This window comes from Calliphora vicina, chromosome 2 (genome assembly GCF_958450345.1).
Source record: "Calliphora vicina chromosome 2, idCalVici1.1, whole genome shotgun sequence".
Classification (NCBI taxonomy): domain Eukaryota; kingdom Metazoa; phylum Arthropoda; class Insecta; order Diptera; family Calliphoridae; genus Calliphora; species Calliphora vicina.
In genome coordinates this window covers 101,301,740-101,323,010 of record NC_088781.1, presented here as the reverse complement: position 1 = coordinate 101,323,010, position 21,271 = coordinate 101,301,740, and the positions used below count along the sequence as shown (strand labels likewise).

At 30.1% G+C, this 21,271-nt stretch overlaps 1 protein-coding gene across 1 annotated transcript in view; it reads left to right on the top strand.

The window, feature by feature from the left end:
- The first annotated feature begins 14,659 nt into the window (after positions 1-14,659).
- LOC135950066 (ATP-binding cassette sub-family G member 4) overlaps positions 14,660-21,271 on the top strand; it is a 33,226-nt gene continuing 26,614 nt past the window's right edge. The window contains exon 1 of the mRNA XM_065499563.1: positions 14,660-14,919. The gene's annotated coding sequence lies outside the window, so the exon portion shown is untranslated. The remainder of the gene's footprint in view (positions 14,920-21,271) is intronic.

Here is a 21,271-nt window from a genome sequence, read left to right as displayed (position 1 = left end):
AAAGGGTTCATTTTTTCTTAAATTTGTTGAAAATATAAGTATTTCTACCTATGGTCCAATTTTGGTATCAAACAGTAGAATACTTTAATAGTTATTAATTTCGCACGGAAAAAGTGATACTTTGAACTATAGTGAAATGTTTCAAAATGAAAGCTCACCTTGTATTCTAATTTCATTTTCTTAAAGTTTATGTCCACCTCTACGATACATTTATATATAATTTTGAATCGGCACAGTAATTTAAAAGAATCAGATTTCTTACCACCATATTTAGATATATTGAGATCCTCTAGAACCCTTTTTTTATCTACGTAAGCAAGAAATATATTCATCATAGTTACTGATACTCTTTCGAGCTAGGACAGTGTTGATTGCGAAAGGTTAGCTACTACATATATCAGCAAAGAGTAGGAATTGAGGAATTATTATTTTATTAAATAAAAAGAAGCTTTTAATGACCCTGGGAGTAGTAAGAACTTTAACTCGAAGGCGCTGCTCGAGATTATTTACCCACTTTGGCCCACGAATATTTCACCCTTTTTCGAAGGTAATCAGTTTCAGCACTAATATGCGATTCAATGTTAGAATCCAAATATAAATAAATAAGAGATCTATTTCTCACCGCCATTTTTTATTTTTAAATACTGAAATTCCTAAAACGGATAAAATGTGTTCCAAAAACTTTATCATATGATAGTAAAAAAACTTTGAATGTAATAAAGTTATGGAGCTATTTTGAAGATCGGTTCTTTGCGTTTTTAGAATTTTTTGACTAAAATTTTTTTTTTCAAAATTGCCAAGTTTAGATTGGTCTGGGGTACTATAAACGCTCATGAGGCTATGAGGAAAATTTTACTTTACACGCTTTTACATTATGTTTATCTTCCGGGTCATATACAAATTCTATATAGTCCCGAAGAAAATTTATTTCTATAAAAGAAAAAATATAGGAACTTTTTTGAGAAAAACGTAAAATATACGGCCATTTTTACATGTTACAATTTTGGATGCGTGTAACTTTTTATAGGGACGAGATAACTGTCGATATAAAAAAACTCAGACCAGCTGGACTATAAGTTTATTCTACAAAAATTATCTACTCAACATGCATGTTCAAGTCATTTTCAGAGGGAGACCTTGTAAGGGGACTATGGACAAATGTTACGTTTGGGCCCTATTGTGTTTTCAATAGACGGACAGACATAACTAGAGGATCCAGAATTTAATGTGGGTCTGCGACAAATATTTTGATGTGTTACAAACGGAATGACAAAATCAATATACTCCCCAACTTTTTTGATGGTGGGTATAAAAACCGGTTCCCGATGTACTTTGTGGTAGTTACAAGTCAAAACTTGAAATTTTCATATATAGGGGATTTCATGTCAAGTGAACCAACTTTTGAAATCGATGTCTTCAGATCGACTTTAAACATTTATTTTGATATATATCCCACTACGAGACCAAAAAGCTCTTAAATGAATAGACCTAAGCTTTCCTTTGAGCAAAAACAATTAAAAAAGGTCCCTTTTTTGTAAAAAAAGGTATTGATTTTGCCAAAAAAATCAAAAATTGTATATCCTGAGTTTCAAAACACATATTTTGATATATACATATACACATACATATACATATACACTAAGCTCCTCAGGAAAACTATGTATTTCTTAAAAGGAATAACGAGGATTATAATATTTTTTTTCTAACAATTTTGAGTATTTATAATAAAATATAAAAATATTCTTCAAATTAATTGGGTATTCACAGTCGTTAAAAACATTATTTTGTATTCAATGCTTTAAATTCTCACAGCTGAATATAAATTCGACTTAATTTATATCAACAAATTTGTTTTGTTTTATTAGTGCACGAGTAGTTTTGAGTAAAATTCCAAAATAAGAAACATGTGATATGAATTTTCAGAAACACTAATCAAATAATCAAAATTAAATTAATTATTATTTCAGGCTCAACAATAAAATATTTGCTAATTTTAGTATTGTTTTAATGTTTATATGTTCGTATTGTTGTATACAATATTATTTGAAATAAATATATGCGCTATCTTCTATTGAAAATAATAATAAACAAATAAAAATAATAAACCAAATCATTCAAAGGGGACAGATCAAAATTATCAGCACTACTTGCCAATTTTAAGATTCTTTGCGTGTGCTCCTGGTTGAGAGTGGGATCATATTGCTTGCGATGAGTCAATGATAAAGTTATCAGTGCTATTATTTCTGTATAAACTTGATCACGTTTGTGCTGATCTAAGTAAACCTCAAAATTTAATCAAAAATTAATTCAAAATAATAATTTTTAGTAGTGTATTGTATCATTAAACAGTTCATGTACCGTGTTCGCTATACAGCTTGTGACATTTATTTATTATGTAAATTTTTGGAATTGTAGGGAATTAGTTATTTCAGATTATATTGCGTATAATCTGTAACTGTATGTGAAATAGCCCTTGTAATGTTTAATGGTATACCCAATATGTTAAATGTTAATTGCGATGAACATTTTCTTTATATTAACTTGTTGATTAAAAAAGTAAATTAAAAAAATAATGCTCTTTGATTCTTAAATTTTATTAAAAAATTTACCTATATTTAATATTCTGAGTAATAAAAATATAATCGCACAAGTATAAAGAACACTTAAATGTATTAAATAATAAAATGTGCTAAAATTTTATTTAAAAATTACTTAAACAATAATTAACTTGTAAGATGTTTTATGAACTTATGTACATTAGAGTGACTTACTTTGTATGGCGAGGAAATAAGTGTTTTTGTTAACCCCTTTAAAATTGGATTGCTCCAGTGTAAAACAAACACGATGAAAAGTTTGACGAATTATTTAACACACTAGCCCCCATTTTCTCATACAAAAAAATGTTAATTGGAGGTTTATCGTTACACTAAGGGAAAAAACGTGCTAAAATCAAGATTTTACGTCCAAAATCAAAGCATTTCAATCTTAATAGTCTGTTAAATGCGAAAATTCTTAATTCAAGAATAAAATCTTATTGTTTTACTATTGCTTATTTTAAGATCGTATTTAAGATTGTGTTCTTATTTACAATCTTAAATTAAAAATACCTTTTGCTAAATTTAAGAATGTAATCTTAACGAAGTTCTTGATTTGAGATCGGGTTTAAGAACATAGTCTTTTTAAAAATCTTAATTTAAGATTGTATTCTTAAATTGTTAAGAATGTAATCTTAATATTTCGACATTCTAATTTAATTTGTTTAAAATGTATTATATTTTTATTTATATTTAATGTATTGTATTTACATATTTATGTATTTAAAAAACGCAATTATATTATAATACATACTTAAAATTATATCAACTTTGGTCTTACATATGTTCTTCCATTATTGATTGGATATAAATGTAAAGGAAGGCTAACAAAATCAGAAATTTTAATAATATACATTTTATTAAGTAAAGAACCAACTTCATACGATTGGAAGTGTTTATCGATCTCTTTTAAGGATTGCGTTGCAAATAACATAAACTTCTTCGTTTTGAATCAACAAAATTGATCTTTTCCTGGGTACATAGTTTGAAAGTCAATTTTAATCTGAAATTTGTAAGGGAAAATAACATAATCTGAAATTAGCAATCGAAAACAACTTTCTTACCAATTCCGGTTCTCTTGAATGACTTATTTTTGGATACCTTCGTAGTAACTCAAGACTTCATATTTTTGCCAAATATTTCTGGAGCACACTATATGTAAGTTTCCATTTATGACAAACTTCCTCACATCATAAGCATAAGCAGCTGCAACTTATTCATCAATTTTAGAACTTTGCATTTGATTTGCATTTCCATTTCAGCAATTTCTACTCCATCCAAACGAGATCAGCTTGTATCTAGGCTATTGTTGTTGAATGATGCAGCTTTAATAATAATTTTGTAATAAAATCTATAACGAAATTACCTTAAGTTCATTCTCAGTGGGAAAAACTTCCCAAATATCGGCCAAGTATGAAAGTGTATCATTTCTTACGGCGTTCTGCTCAGATAATATTGTCCATCAGCCAGCGTCAAGAAATCTTCACTCACAGATATACTTATAAGAACTAGTTCGTCTGAGTTCTGATTTTCTATTATTAATTAAATATTTTGATCACTTTTTTTAAACACGTCTACTTCGATTAGCGTTTTGCAATTTATAACACAACAAGCTTTCATTATTGTCAAATTTCTAAAGAATTAAGAATTCAATCTAAACTTTGAGAATATGTTCTTAAATTCAAAAATACAATCTTAAAATTAAAATAACGTTCTTGATTTTTAGAATGCGTTCTACAAATCAAGAAATTATTCTTAAATTTGAGAACGTAAATCTTAAAAACCATAATTTAATATTAAAAATTTTTGCAATCTAAATTCAAGAATTTTTTTCTTAAATTTAGATCGTCATATTTCTCTTAGTGTACGAAAAACGATAATCAGATATTGAGAAAATGGGGATAGGAAGTTGATTTTTGATATGTGGTAGATAACTATAATGCCAAACACATGTGGGCAATTCCACGAGAATGACTACCACGACAGAAAACCAAATTAGCATATATGTAGTGTGAAATGAATTTGACTCTGATTGTTTATTTGCTATTATAAAATTGTTTATTGAAACCGAATGTATATTTTCTATTCATTTATTTAGTTTTTGTATACATATATTTACAGAATATATATTGTTTTATAATAAGAGAAAAATCTGTCACGTACGGTATGTCACGTACTATATTATATTTTATTTATTAAATAAAATCATCCAAAGATTGTTTTTATTTAAATATGACGGATTGTAAAGGAAAAATATTTCGTTTAGTGTATGAAATTAAAAGAAACATAACGGCTCTCACGATTCGAAAATTTTCGCATATTTCTACATGTACCTCAAAATGACTTCCGTTTTATGTCAAGTACGATATACCCTTATTTCGCTCGATATTTTGGACAACAATGTTTCGAAAGAACTCTTTATTATTTTAAAATATAGTACCCTCTGAATGGAACATAAAGACCAAATTATTTTTCAGATAATCTTATTTTTGAAAAATCTATTCGAATCTATAGGCGTATAAATGTCACGTACGATGATATGGATTTGGCCATATACTGGGGAATCTCTGTGTAGTAATTTTCATAACTGACTTTGCCATAACAAGAAAATAATCAAAATTAAATATCTATCATGTGTATAGTAATAGTACACTATTAGGACTAATTGGTAAATCTTTGTTATCAGTTTGATTAAGATACAAACTTCAAGACAAAGGAGATTCTAAACGTGAATGTCAACTGGACATAGATAGCTGAAGACTTATCTGGCTCACATGGTTATATCTAACGTTACGATCTGAAGAGCGTGCGAAGAAGACGAAAGGCTGGAAAATTAGCTGTGCCAATGTCCTGCATTTAGTCGAATTATAAACGAACACTATGTTAAACTTGTAATGTCTTCGGAATTTAAATTTTTAACCACTGATTCACCTGTCACACTTATCATCCCTCATGCCCTATTATGTTACACACATCGGCATTCACTTAAATGTATGACTTACATGGCATCTTCGTACCAGGAGACTTCACATGATGTTAAGTCTTGATTATAAAGTCATCCTCTATAAAATCATTTAAAACCAATTTAGACATATGGAATTGAATTGAGAGTAACGGACATCAATACCAATACTGCAAAATACCATGAAGCATAAGCAATGGTAATATCCCAAAGGGATTTGAAAGTACCATTAGTAAAGGATGAGCCCATGAAAGTCAGTGAAAAATAAATTATAAATCTACAAAGCCACGTCGATTGTAAGACTTCTTACACTGAGCCAAACGCAATCAAGGCTTTACTCTAAGATGAGGACGTTTTGGCCATCAATGTTCTTGCAAGATTGGTTTTAGTTATGAAGTTCAAATATCTGCTGTTAGACCTAATGAAATAAGTAAGATTCAAGAAATAAACAAGTAAGAATGTATGGTCGGTCAAGCCCGACCATATAATACCCTACACTAAGTAAATGAGCAAAAACATTTTTCTTTTAAAATATCAATAATTTATATTCGTGAGTGCTTTTCGGAAATGGGCCATATATGGGAGCTATGACTAATTATGGACCGATCGTAACAAAATTAGGTGACACGAATTTCGAATATATAAAACTTATTTGGAGCGAAATTTGTGGAGATACATATATAAATTAAACATTTATGACCGATAAAGCACAATTTCGGAAGGACATTTGTATGGGAGCTATGTGAAATAATGGACCGATTTTAGCCAGTTTCAATAGGCTTGGTCCTTAGGCCGAAAAAATTAAATGTACCAAATTTTATCGAAATATCTTCAAGGTTTACATGGACAGATGGACGGACGGACATCGTTTAATCGACTAAGAAAGTGATTTAAGGTGGGTGTTAGACAAATATTTTTGAGCGTTACAAACATCTGCACAAACGCATTATACCCTCCCCACTATGGTGGTGTAGGGTCTAATAAAACGGTTAAAAAATCTATGCATTAAAAGCTATCGTAAGTGATAATCGTTTTCGTCTCCATATAATTTCAGAGTACTTAGAAATAATTTGTGAAAAATTTTATCAGGATTGCAGCATAATCCACACATTTCGTCCCCTTAATAAAACAATAGTGTTTTATTTTTTTTTTTGCCATTATCGTGTTTTCAACAGACAGATGAATATACCTAGATCGTCTTGGAACTTCCATAATATATACCAATGTCTGCGATAAATACTTTGATGTGTTACAAACGGAATGACAAAATCAATAAAACCCCCTATTTTTTTGATGGTGGGTATAAAAAGATCGACCAACATTAAAACCAACGAAATAGAATTTTTTTTAAGACTGGTGTGGCCAATGATGCAATTAACCTGGATAATTAACTAAATAAGTAAAAATAATAATATTTAGCTAAATAAACAATAAGTGAACAACAAAAATTTTAGTTTTAGCTACTCGTATCACTTTGGGAGAAATCAACAATTTAGTGGCGCAAAATAAAAAAAAAAACTTTCGCATATTTGATTTATTGTTATGTAGTTTCAATCTATAGTTGTTGCTGTACTTAAAAATATTTAATATTTATTAATAACTTCAGTGGTTTGGTATTGGCAACTATTTAAATGTAAAACATTTTTCAGAATTTTTTTTATGAAGAATTGTTATCAAAGTTGTTATTAAGCAGGTTTTCTTAAAGTTGTATTTTTACTTTTTTTTATGTAGATGGAATATGAGGCTTGGTAAATCAGAAAAATAAAAATATATATTCCGCTGTTTGTGATAACCAATAGCCATATTCTAATAGATTTTTTTTTTACTTTTTGAATTTTCGGAAGTTTGCCAGTTACTAATGCTGTCCTAATATCAAGGCTATATTATAGACTACATATGGTGAAAAATTTAGCTGCGAAAAAGTGCGAGGTGAATTTATATAATTTTTTTAAGAAATTATTATCGTTGGGACGATGTAAAATCTCGTACTAAATTTGTTCCTTATTTTTTAAGATTGTATATAAGAAGTGCTATTGGTAATTACATTATATAAAAATGAAATTTATGTAATTCTAACTACTTACAAGTTGCTAAAAACAAATGCCCATATACCAAATTTGACATAAAATTATGAGTCCTTTTAAATATGGTAGTGCTTTATTTGGATTAAAAATATAACATTTGCAAAGCGTTTTATGTCAATATTAATATATTTGTTTTAACGCTGTGTTATATCCACATTGTCCAGAACTTCTTCTGCAAGCTATAAAAAAGTGGAACCGTTATCGAAAGATGTTATGCAACTTTTGTTGGATCCATTACTTCCTAGTGATTCATCAGACTCCAGTTTTTTGATGACAGCGGGTCCAAATATTTCCCGATTTTCTCCATTCCGATTTTGGTTGTTGCACAATGTAATTGTTATTCGTTTTTAAAAATAAACTTATTAATAAAACTAAAAAATGTTTAATTTTATATGAATATTTCGACCTATGCCGGCAATAGGGTAAATGTCCAAAATCTATAGATTTAAATAGTTACTTGCTATAAATAAAATTACTTATAAAATTTAAATTTTTTGAAAAATATATTAAAATAATTTCTTAGAATTGAAATAGTATAGAATTTCTTCCGAGGTAGTGTAGTTTAGCAGCCTCTCCCGCTCATTCTACTGAAGTAGCAGTACCCATTTTGCATTACTTTATTAGCTTACCCCCTTGCCTGCAATATTTCCATATAAATGAAATTAATTTGGCCAAGCGTTTAGAAGATATGAATTTAATTCCACTAAATTAGGGTTTTCTCCCACTGTGCGTATGTTCAAACAAGGAATGTAGATTATCTTTATCCCAAAAACTACAGTTTAATTGGTCAATGTTGGAGAGTTGATCTTGTGCATGAAATCAGTACAAACAGCTGACGAAAAAAAATTTTGTTTTTTATTAAATCAAAGAAAAATTTTTTTTTTAATTTTTGAAAATTTGCAGAAATTGTTATACAAAGTGGTGAATTTTATAAATAAACCGAAACTTATTTATAATTTCAGAATTACAATTGAAATTCTCAATGGTAATGTTTTGTTTTTAATATATTTTGTTATTGGTCTTGTTAATTTTCAAAATGCGCACGACGAAAATAATATCAACAAATTTGGACTTTGGTCCAATGATTAGAAGTGACGCATCACAATGCCACCAAGAAAGCTTTATTTCAGTGGTTTTTAAATTATTTTACTTTAAAAGTTAAGAAGGCATATCATAAAACTCGCACACATACAAAATATTTATTGACATGTAAGCGCCCAGCGGCGAAAAGAAGTAGTAAGCAGGCCTTCTGGAAGGCCTTATTTATCAGACACAAGGCCTCATTGCTCCATTCCATACTCATATATTTTTTACACACGATGTCCTAGGCAGCCAAGGCCTTCTTCAACAGGCCTGATAGAAGGCCTTCTTTAGCAGGCCTGATAGAAGGCCTTCTTCAACAGGCCTGGTAGTAGGCCTTCTTCACAGGGTTGTTATCAGGCCTTTTGTATATTATTTGAATAGCTGTCACAATTATTTGAAAAACTGTAATTTCTAAAGGTAATTTTAATAATTACCTTTAAAAATTAAACATATTACAAATTATTTGTATTTGTTTATAATAAAAACTCGTAAAAAATTCACACAACGCACAACCGCTTTGTCAAAGAATTTAAGCAAAACTATTTTAAGTTTACTTCTTTTTTTCTTTTCACTTTTTGCATTTTTTTTGTGTTTGTTGTTTTGTCTTTGGAATGTGATTTTTTTAACGGTATTTTGTGCTTGTACTTTTTTTGTAGCAACAAAAAGAAGGGAGCAGGTAGGCCTTCCATAAGGTCTTCCTGAGAAGGCAAGCGAGCATGAGTACTGGATCTAAAAAAAGGTCTAGGAAGGTCTTACAGAAGGCCTTATAGCTGAAGGCCTCAAAAATTTCGCCGCTGGGCGTGTGCGCACTGTTTCTAACCCGTCAGTTCTGGGTGACTATTGCGAACTAGCAATTTTACCTGACATTTAGGGTGACTACTAGTTAACATAAACAGCTACGTGACTAGTTCTTTTACCATTTGTGTGTCTTAAGCAGAGTGGTCAATTGACCCTACATAGATAACAAATAGACTGTTTAATAGCTAGTCAGAAGTAGCTAACACATTCGATTCACATATCGGTTATGTAGAGCTTTGGTAGCTAACTAACTGGTTACTTGATTAGCTACAGAACTAGTTATTTTAGCATGTACGGTTGACCATAAATAACCGAAATACATTACTTTTGGTTGGTAAGATATATACTTTCTATAGTGCGGTACAAAATAAAGTGACTACACTCTAGATTACTGAGAGACACTAAAGTGACAATTGACTTCAGGCTGGATTACCTGGTATGTATAAAGTATCCAATTGAGTTCTCTATGCATTAGTTAAAATTACTGTCTATAAGGGATACATTGACTACTTGTAAAACTGCTGGGATGTTTGTAGTGTTGGAGGGTGTATAGAAATTAAATAATTGCGATGTATGTTGTTGTAGAAATGTTTATTTGTGGAAACACTTATAAAAGAATAAATAATATAAAGGTTCTTGAGCAACAAGCAACAACTAGAACGTATCCACTACAAGAGAGTGTTTGGCCAAGTACAACTACTTGTATGTATGTGAGTACCACCTCCAAGTGAGGGAGTGTGCGTTGATATTGAATAACACTCATTCGTTGTTTTTTTCGGTTTTTATTTGTTTATGTAAACATGTCATTGCGACAAAGCAAAGTGATTACTTTATTATTAAAGCTGATATCTCAAAATAAAAAAATAAATTGCCATTGTTTTATGTATTAGAATTTTATTTTCTTTACTAAGTTTTTAAAGTGTTGAAAAATTAACAAACTATTTTACCGCTATGCTCAAAATAAAACAAAGAACCGAAGACAGTGATTGACAAACTGTAAAACTGATAAATGAGAATTTTTGAAGTAAGATCAATCCACATATATTTTATTCTTCTTGATGAACGGAAAGTTAAACCAACCAAGTGGCCAGATATTGGTGACCAAGATCTCAAAAAAAAACATCTTTAAGGAACATCTCACTGTCGATTTAACCACAATTGTTAATTTCAAGGATTCCATAATACTTCGCTTCTGGAAAACGAACTAAAGACAGGAATGTTGATTTGAAATTAGCTTAGGGGAATATTTTCTAAATCCCGGACTCAAATGATAGATTTATGTATATGGGCAATTCCATATCATCGTACGTGACATTTGTACGCCTATAAAATAAGAGAATCTGAAAAATAATTTGGTATTTATGTTCCATTCTATATTTGAAAATAATAATAAGTTCTTTCGAAACATTGTTGTCCAAAATATCGAGCGAAATAAGGATATATCGTACGTGACATAAAATGGAATTCATTTTGAGGTACATGTAGAAATATGCGAAAAATTTCATTTAATTTCTTACACTAAACGAAATATTTTTCCTTTCAAATCCGTCATATATAAATAAAAACAATCTTTGGATGATTTTATTTAATAAATAAAATTTAATATCGTACATGACATACCGTACGTGACAGATTTTTCTCTTATAATAAAACAATATATATTCTATAAACATCAAGATAAAGAGCTATATAATGCGGGAAATTATAGACGATTAATGTCACAGTTGCTTTTGTTGGTGTCCGTTAAATACCAGAAATTCTTAAATCAGTTATCTTACATTTCAAGATTAATTTAAACCTAAAATAACGATTTTATTTGACAAATTTAATATTACCCCAAGATTAATTTTAAAAACTTTCTGATTGTTACAAATCATAAGAATTGCACCATAATTAATTCAGTAATTATGTTTCGAGTAAACTTAAAACATTTCAATATGTAGAACTGACTAATTGGCTGTATTATCTGGTTTCCTGAATATTTTATTTAAAATGCAAAATTAAACAGTTTGTAAAACTCTGGAATTATTTGAAATACTCACACAAATCATTATCAAATAGAAATGAAACATTTAATAATTTGATATGGAATTTATTGTTATAATAATGAATTATAAATTCGATAAGTATGGACTCTAGACTCTAATTAACGGCGTTGCTGGGTCGTTTTACTAAGATTGCACGTTAAACGTATGTAAGTCTGTATATATGTATGTACATACAACGCCAGGCGGTAGAAGTTTATTTAATCGTTTCAGCTGCAATAAAATTTTAATATTTTTTTTTATTTTAATTCTAGTATTTTAGTTTTTTTTTGCTTTGAAAATCTTTAAATACTGTAAATCTATTAATTAATTAATCATTATCGTATGTAGTAGTTAGTTATTGCTATTACACGAAAGCAGGCGGAAAATTTCTTCAGATTAAGAAACTTAATAACTAGGATAGCAGTGGTGTCTCTAATGGATCTGGAGACCGACGAAGCGAAATGTTATTCTGTAAAGGTGGACATCCCAGGAATTTGGATTAGGCCTAGGATGTTGAGGGGATTGTCTACTGAACATTGTGGTCTTAGACACCACTAGTAAGGTCTGGATTATGAAGAAGATTCTGTAAATTGCAAGGCGAAACGTAGGAGAATGTTCTTTGTGATTACCATTGTAATAATTTATATTGATTGTTAGGAGTCAGCGAAATTTCACACTAGTTCATTTTCATTGTAAAGATGAACTGGCTTGGTTAGGCCTTCTATTTGAAATTATTTTGTGTGCACGAACTAGTCCAAGATCTAATAGCTAGTGTAAGATCCGCTTTATATTTTGAGACTATTATGAGTGGAATCTTTAAATTAAAAGTATTATCTTCAAAGGAGATACCGACTTTATTTATTAATATGGATAATCTTAACTCACTGACATTGTTCTTGACAACATAATCCCTCTGGACACCACGAAAGACGCTGACAGTCCTATGATGAACTATGATGTAGGCTTTCGGATCTGATCTGAGGAACTCAATTGCTGCCAGGATTACACTTTTACTATCACAATTACATTCACAGTAATACTAGTTATTTTATCCTAATTAGTCATTGTAATGTGCTGTCTTGGTTGGGCATTCTATTTGACATTAGATAGGGTGCAAGAACTAGACCAATTTCCAGGAACGAGAGCAGGAAAAAAGAGTAATTTTCTTAGGGAATACTTTTGGGATTGGACAATTCGGAACTGAAGAAAATGTTAAGGAGTCATTGGTTGATGCGAGGAGATTCGGACTTCATCTGTTCTATCAGAATCTGGATGTTAATGAAGAAGAACGTGTGGGCGTGTAAGAATCTTCAGTATGCTACCTTCGTTCTTTAACCAACCTTCTGACAAGACAATTTCTCTTGCAGTCCTGGACACCACGGAATACACCAGGTTTTTGGGTCTGTTCTGAGGGACTCTGGTTAAGCTCCTCATATGAACCTAGTATTATTCAGGCTAATATATTCGAGAAAACATAGTTTTCTTTCTTTGTTGACTTTCTTATTAGGATGAACTAAGATGCTAATTAATCGGTGTAAAGATGAGTTGTCTATTTGAACACAAACTAGTTTAAGTTCCGCGAAATAGATCACCCAAACTATTTGACATTAGTTTGGGTGAAGGAACTAGAGCATGGAACTAGAACATTAAAGTTAGATGTGCGATCACAATGCAGCTAGAGACTACTAAAACTTAAATCTTCAGAAGGAATACTTTTAGAGTTCGACAATTTAAGTCTGATGTCAGTGTAGGAGTCATTTGTTCATCTGCATAATCTTATTAGATACTCCAATGCAAAAGGTGGTTGAATTCGTAAGGCCGATCGAGCAGTTCTGTTAAAGTTTTAGGTCAGTTTTGTTGGATATGTGCGATGTAAATTACATTGCTAAAACGTTTGATGCGTTTCAACGGTAATTTGAATTAAAAATGATCACATTCAAATGCAAAAATCTATTAAACGATGAACAAAATATAGATACATAAAAATAAACAAATGTCAGTGAAATGAATGTTAAAATTCAATGTTATAATTCATCATATATCAAGGAATGACTGAAGCAATGAAATTCATTACGTCGCTCGGGCTGATCTGAGCAAAGTTAACCAACCAGTCAAATATAAATCCATCACTGAAATAGAAAATTAACATTGAAATAGTATATCTCATTGTAATTTAGATCCTTCGCAATTCATCACAGATGAAAGAATAGCTGGAACAGTAGAATTAGCTAAGACGATCGGACAAGGTAAGGATTGTTTAGTTGCTTTATATGTATAAGTTTTATTGGATATGTGCAATGTAAATTACCTTGATCTTTTTGAGTGTTTCAGCTGTGATTTGAATTGAAAATTTGAGGTTATGAAATAAATTTGACAAATTCAATTTTATTGATTCAAATGTAATGTAGAAATATTGGAACAAATAATGGAATATGATGTCGGGCCTAGCAGACGTCCGATATGACTAATGCAGTATATTTTGATGGTAAATATTCACAATTAAAAAGTAAGTTCTACGGCTAAAAGTTTGTACTAAATAAATGTCAAATGATCAGAGATCAATTCTTGACATTTCATTATTTGACAATCGATTTACTACATAACCTAAAATTTGTACACCCTTTATTTCGCTAAAAGAGTCTTTGTTAAAATGATTGTAGATCAGTTAATCCAAAATAGTTTGTGATTTTATTTTTTTTTTTTTGAAAGTAATTTTAAGACAACACTCATATTTGCTGCAACAACAGCACAATATTGGGTAAATTAAAAAGTATTGTTATTTTTGTTGTTGTTGTTGCAATAACTGATATGAATTAAAAAGTAACAACAACCACAATAAAACAGCTAAGAAAATAAAACTTCTACACATACAAATCATATACCCACTCACACACTAGCTTATAATGTCAAATGTTTTTATATGATTTTACACGTTACGATCATGTCCAATCGTACGAAATATCAAATAATAACAACAACATCAGCTATAAACGACAACAGTAGTGGTATGAGTAGTAGATGAATTTTAGAGTGTAGAGTACTTCCATGTTATTTTACTTTGACAAGAAATAGCAAAGTGTTTACTACTCTCGATCGGTAAGGTTGGATTATTTGTGTGTTTTTGTTTTGCATTGTTTTGAGTTCAGTTCAATTCAGTTGACTTGTGTTGAGTTCCATTCATACAATCATTTATTCCTTCCTTAACATTTCTACCTTTTCTTATTCATTATTCACAAGTTACAACGCGTACCGTGCAAACGATCAGCGAACGTACATACGATCCAGTTTTATTTTTGCTGAAATATTAATTAAAACAAAAAAAAAAATAAAAAAAGAAACATTGCAAATAATTTAAAATAACAAAGAATACAGTGAGTTTTTTTTAATTTCTGCGAGCCAACATTTGCATAAATATGCTTTAATTATGAAGCTGTGTAGTTAACGTTATAATTGTGTTTTTATCAAAACAAAAGACTTTCTTTGACTTTGCTAAATAACGGCTGTTTGAATGATGCTGTTGACATTTCAAATGTGTGTGGGAAAGTGCGTGTTTGTTATTTTGTGAGTGAGGGAGGGAGTGAGTTTAGTGTGTCAGTTTGTTGTGATTCTGCAGAGATGTTATGTTTTGGATGCTACCTGTATTAATAGTGTTGTTGTTGCTATTTATATGCTTCATTTAGTTTTGTTATGATGAGTGAAAAGTGTTCAAAGAAATTTGGTCAAATTGTTTTTTAAACCGGTTATGAGCAAATTGCCAATATAAATAAAAATACAAACGAAATATCAACAAAAAAATATTACTCAAGAGCAATATATCCAGTTTTAGGTTCATTGTGTTAAAAATTCTTCTCAACAATAATAATAAAAAAAACAATAACAGCATCTGTGGCCAAAAGCTAAAAATAAAAGTAAAAACAACAAAAATTAAACCCGTCTAAAACTAAATCAGCTGTTTTATAAAAAAATTACATAAAAGAACTTAAAATATTAAAATTTAATAAAAGAAAGAACTGTTTTATTTCATTATTATTTGTAAATTGTAAACAAAGAATGTGCTTTTATTTTTTTTATATGTATTTAAATCAGCAACACGTAACAAAAGAAATTGATTGTCAAATTGCAATTAATCGTAAAAATAATCAATACATTAAGGAAATCTATATATATAAATATGTAAATATTATATATAAAGAATAAAATTGATAATATTTCTCCGTTTTTTGTTTAAATATTGATTGCTACTCGTTGAAAGTATGAACAACCTATATTTACGAAAGTGTTTCAGTTCATAGCATAATTTCCATTACTTTTTATTTAATTTAAATCTAACACTGTTTCCCTGAAGAATAAACTATTTTAATATTTTTTAATGTGAATATACTTATTAAAAAAAGGTATTTTGGGCAACGCTAAATTCAATTGGTCGATTCACAAGGTATCCTATCATGTCATATTTTCATAATGTTCTAACATTTCACGTCTCGGCGGCTTGGCTTAATCGACTCTTAGGAATTCGGCGCAGGTCTTTGCTGGTTGTTTACGATAACACAATAAACATAGCATACAGCGTAGTATTATTTTAGGAAATTTTTTGCTTGAAAGGCAACAAACTTTTCAAACCATTGTTAAATATTTGAACATTATGACAATATGACATGATAGGATACCTTGTGAATCGACTAATTGAATTTGGCGTTGCCCAACATATAAACAAATCTCGCAAAAGTTTAGCGGTACTATATATAATAAAGTGCGACAAAAAAAATCACACTTTTGAAGTTGATTAGGCGCTTTATTATACCATAATGGAAAATTAGGAGTTTTAAAGTTGTATAAATGATTTTCAATCGAGAGCTGCCTTTCAATTTTCCAACACCACAAAATTATATTTTCAACATAATTGACTACAGTTACCTCTAAGCTACTGTTGTCCCAAAAATATCCATTTAAGTCGACTACAGCTAATAGTCGAGTTAAATATCATTGTTGCTAAAATACCGTTACCGTTATTCTATAAATAATTCTAAATTATGAAAACACATATTTTTGTGTTCCGTAAGTTTTGACATTATTTAAAACCTTAGGATTAGAGAAATAACATTTTAAAGAAAAAATATATCCTATAAATATTCAGAACTAGCCGACCCGGTGCGCTTCGCCACCCCAATTAGAAGAAAGAAATAGTACTATTAAGACTCCCATTATGAATGTCTAATTTCATATTTCTGGGTCCATTATTATAGAAAATGAAAAGAAAGTTAGCACTTGTGAATTCAAATTCATTCAGAATCATGTGTGCCTAATTTTAAATTTGTAGGTTTATTATTATAAAATATTCAAAATGTACCATTGCATTAAAGAAATAGTACCATTGATTATCACTTTTGAATTCGCATTCACTAAACCATAACCCGAAAAGTTTGAATCTTAAATTTGTATATATTATATTATCAACTAATTTTGTTTCTATAACACTTAATATTTAATAAGTTATCACAAAACCGAAACAGCGGTTTTGAAATTCTTCGGTTTTTTGGAAACTCTAGGTTCATTATTATAGAAAATTCAAAAAAAGAACCATTCCAATATAGAAAAAGTACCAAAAAGCACATACTTGTAGTTTCCCACTCACTCGGGTCCATATAAGCTTTATTTCATGTTTCTAGGTTCATTGGTGATGAAATTACAAACAGTACTATTAGATTAAAGAAAAAGTATCATGAAGTATCCCCTTGAATTTTCACTCAGGACCATATATGCTTAATTTCATGTTTCTAAGTCCATTGTTATAGAAAATTCAAAAAAGTACCATTAGAATATAGAAAAAGTACCAGAAAGTCCACACTTGTGGTTTCCCACTCACTTGGTTCCATATAAGCTTTATTTCAGGTTTCCAGGTTCATTGGTGAAGAAATTACAAAAAGTACCATTAGAATAAATAAAAAGTACCAAAAAGTCTCCCTCTAGAATTCTCACTCACTTAGGACCATTTATGCTTAATTTCATATTTCTAGGTCCTTTATTATAGAAAATTCAAAAAGTACCAATAGAATATAGAAAAAGTACCAAAAAGCTGGCACTTGTGGATTCCGGGTCCATATAAGCTATATTTCATGTCTCTAGGTTCATTGGTGAAGAAATTACAAAAAGTACCATTAGAATAAAGAAAAAGTACCGCTTGAATTTTCACTCACTTAGGACCATATACGCTTAATTTCATATTTCTAGGTCCATTATTATAGAAAATTCAAAAAGTACCAAAAAGCAGCCACTTGTGGTTTCCCACTCACTTGGTTCCATATAAGCTTTTTTTCATGTTTCTAGGTTCATTGTTGAAGAAATTACAAAAAGTACCATTCGAATAAAGAAAAAGTACCAAAAAGTCTCCCCATAGAATTCTCACTCACTTAGGACCATATATGCTTAATTTCATGTTTCTAAGTCCGTTGTTATAGAAAATTCAAAAGGTACCATTGGAAGAATAAAAAAGTCCTATAGTTCAGTTCTCACATTTTGGTACCTAAATATAATCCCCTATTTCTAACACTAACTTTACTCAAATACATATCAGCTAACTTTAATGTCGATAGGTGAAATAATTTAAAATATTGAAAAAGTAGCATTAGGAGAAAAGTACCAATTTCCATTTTCCTCCTTGACACCCCTCAAGTTTGAAATTTAAAAATATTCCATTTTGCAAAAATTGTTAATGCTACAGACATGTCTCAAAGTGTTTACAGTTACAGTTTTTACCCGTTTTTTCCCCTAAAAGGTTCGAATTTCGAAAAAGTACGAAACACCTGTCAGCTTATTTTTTAAATGGAGTAACATGCAATTTTGAGTTTTTTTGTATCTTTATTAGTTTTGTACTAACGTTACTCTTTTATATACATTTACCATAAAAACCTGAAATAGCTTAAATTAGTGATTTTTGGTGATTTCGATAGCAACCGAGCCGGAAGAATTCCCGATATATTGATGTATGAATCATGTATTTATGTAAGTTATTTATGGGCTAAGGAAAGTTGATTTCTATTCCCATTGTCTGTACTGAAATACCAAAATTCCTAGAACGAGGAAAATATGTTCCAAAAATTTAGTTTTTTCCGTGAGATATCTTACTAACTTTTGATGAATTTACATATATAACATAAACGGCCTTCCAAAAATAATATATTTTTATAATCTGGATTTTTTTTAGAAATGTTTAGATAAATCTTTAAATTTTCTTCTAAATTAACCATGTTTGGATAGGTCTGATTTTGAATAGGGGGTCTCTGTTTCCTTAAATGAGACAATTTTTATTTTACACAGTTACATTATGTTATATATACGATCCCCAAGAAATTGTTTCTTTAAGAAAAATAATAAGAACTTTTTGGGAAAAAACTTAAAAAATTTGCTCTATTTTATATGTTCCGAATTTGGAACGGTGTAACTTTTTATAGGGAGCTGAGCAAAATTTATATTTTTGCCTATAGGTTCTAAAATCCCAAAGATGTAATTAAAAGACGGAATTTAGTTTTGGAAACTTTGATGTATTTTTAATTAATCCGTAAAGTATTTTATCAGCCCCGATTTGTTCCACTTTTGTGATTTTTGTTTCTTATAAATGTATGTATTGGAAATACCGCTGTAATGGAATGTATACATTAATTCGATTAATTCAATCTCGGACATACTTAAATCAATCCGATTTTTGGATTATATCAAGTACGAATTCGTGCTTAAATCTAGTTTAGAATTCTTGAAACAAGCTCATTTTGGGATTAATTCAATCTCGGACATTCTTAAATCAATCCGATTTTGGATTATATCAAGTATGAATTCGTGCTTAAAACAAGTTTAGAATTCTTGAATCAAGCTCATTTTAAGATTAATTCAATCTCGGCCGTACTTAGAGAGAGCTAAAATTAAGATTTTTGGGCTTGATGAATCCGTACTTGAATCAAGTATTATGTACTCGGTTTAAGAAAATCCGTACTTACCCTACTATTGACACCGCTCCGGATTGATTTAAGTACGGATTACTCAATTTTTTTTATGAGTGTACTTTTAAAATCATTTAAATTCAGTTTTAGTCTCTCAAAATATCACCAATAAAATCCCCAGTCCCCCACCAAATGTTATGTCGCCAAATTTGCCGAATCTAGATTTATTTACACAAAAAACAATTTCTTGTGCGCAATGAATTAGTATCGTAAGGATAACACTTTCGATGTTATGTTCTTGTTCGAACAAGGTAATTTTCACTAAAAAAATTCTATTTTAAAAAATTGCAATGAAAATTATGAGCACCCTACCCCACACAGAAGCAAATGCTCACAGATGGCTCGTCAAAACGTGGGGTTTTCAATAAAAATGTCAAGGGTACAACTCCACATAGTTCAAATTATTAAAGTAAAGCTGGTGCTATGAATGTTCTTATATATTTGAAAAGCGGACTCTACCTATATCCGATTCCTGTCTATACACTAGATATTTCGCTTTATTGTTTATTGAAGTGTATGTTTAATAAATGAAATTCCATTCAATATAAAAGGCTGTAGAAGAGCCTCTCGTAGAGCATAACTTCTTCCTCTCCATGATCATCTAATAAAATGTGAATTAATCTTACTTTTGGATGGTCAGAGAGGTGAGAATTCTTAACTCGTGTAGAAAGAATAGAACCAAATTCAAGAATAATTCTAATAACAACTAATTCATTACACATTGTACTTCTATGAGCTTGCCATATTATGCTATACAGTCAATGTAATGAGATATTCATTCAGTTCGGAATATGCTTGCCTGTAAGAAGTGCTACTCAATTCCCACTAAATAGCTTCAGGATTTTGGTTATATTCTGTCTACGTCGTAGACCATTGTACTTCCTGTCTCTGATCTCCAAAATAAAAAAATATTAGATTGAGAGTGCGGAGAAACGGTGCAGGAAGGACATAAAACAAATACATAGAACTTGTGATAGTATAATTTGATCAAAATTATGCCTTTGTAACAGTTAAAGCATTGCGTGCTTCGCATTCTACGCTTCAAGTTACATGCGATGCTTTTTAAGCGTAAATTTTTTGTTTTATTACTAAAAAACTTCGCTTTTTCTGCAGCTTGCTTTAATTTATTAAAATTGAAAAATACACATTAAAAAAAGAATATAAATTGTCAAAATCAGCTCACATGTTCTTGCTCCGCTTGTGACGCTTATAAAAGTATAAAGTAGATATATTTTAAGCATTCTATACGTAAAGGCATTCTACGCTTTTGTACTTGTAACTTGCAGCGTACAATTACATTGATTCTACTTTTTTGACAGCCGCGTAGAATGCGAGAAAGCGTAAAACGCGGGGTGTGGACCTCCAGCTTTAGAGGATGTTCTTTCCGGTAAAAAAAACTTCAGCATTATACAGCTTTCGCTGATTTGAAATCCGTGGCATTTGTTTTTATCAATGCTCATGATCTTTCGATAAAGTTTTCCTCTATACAGAAGATGTAGCTATTGAGAAGCAGGTGATAAACTAAAAAGTAAAAAAAAACATCAAATAAGATTCCCATATCCAAAGGAGGACTCCAAACCCAATGGTCACAATTCGCAACTAACGATCTGTTCAATAAAGTCAAAATTCGCTGCTAACGATCTGTTGATACAGCTTTCGCTGATTTGAAATCCGAGGCATGTATTTTTATCAAAGCTCGTGATCTTCTGATCAATTTTCCAATTAAGAAGCA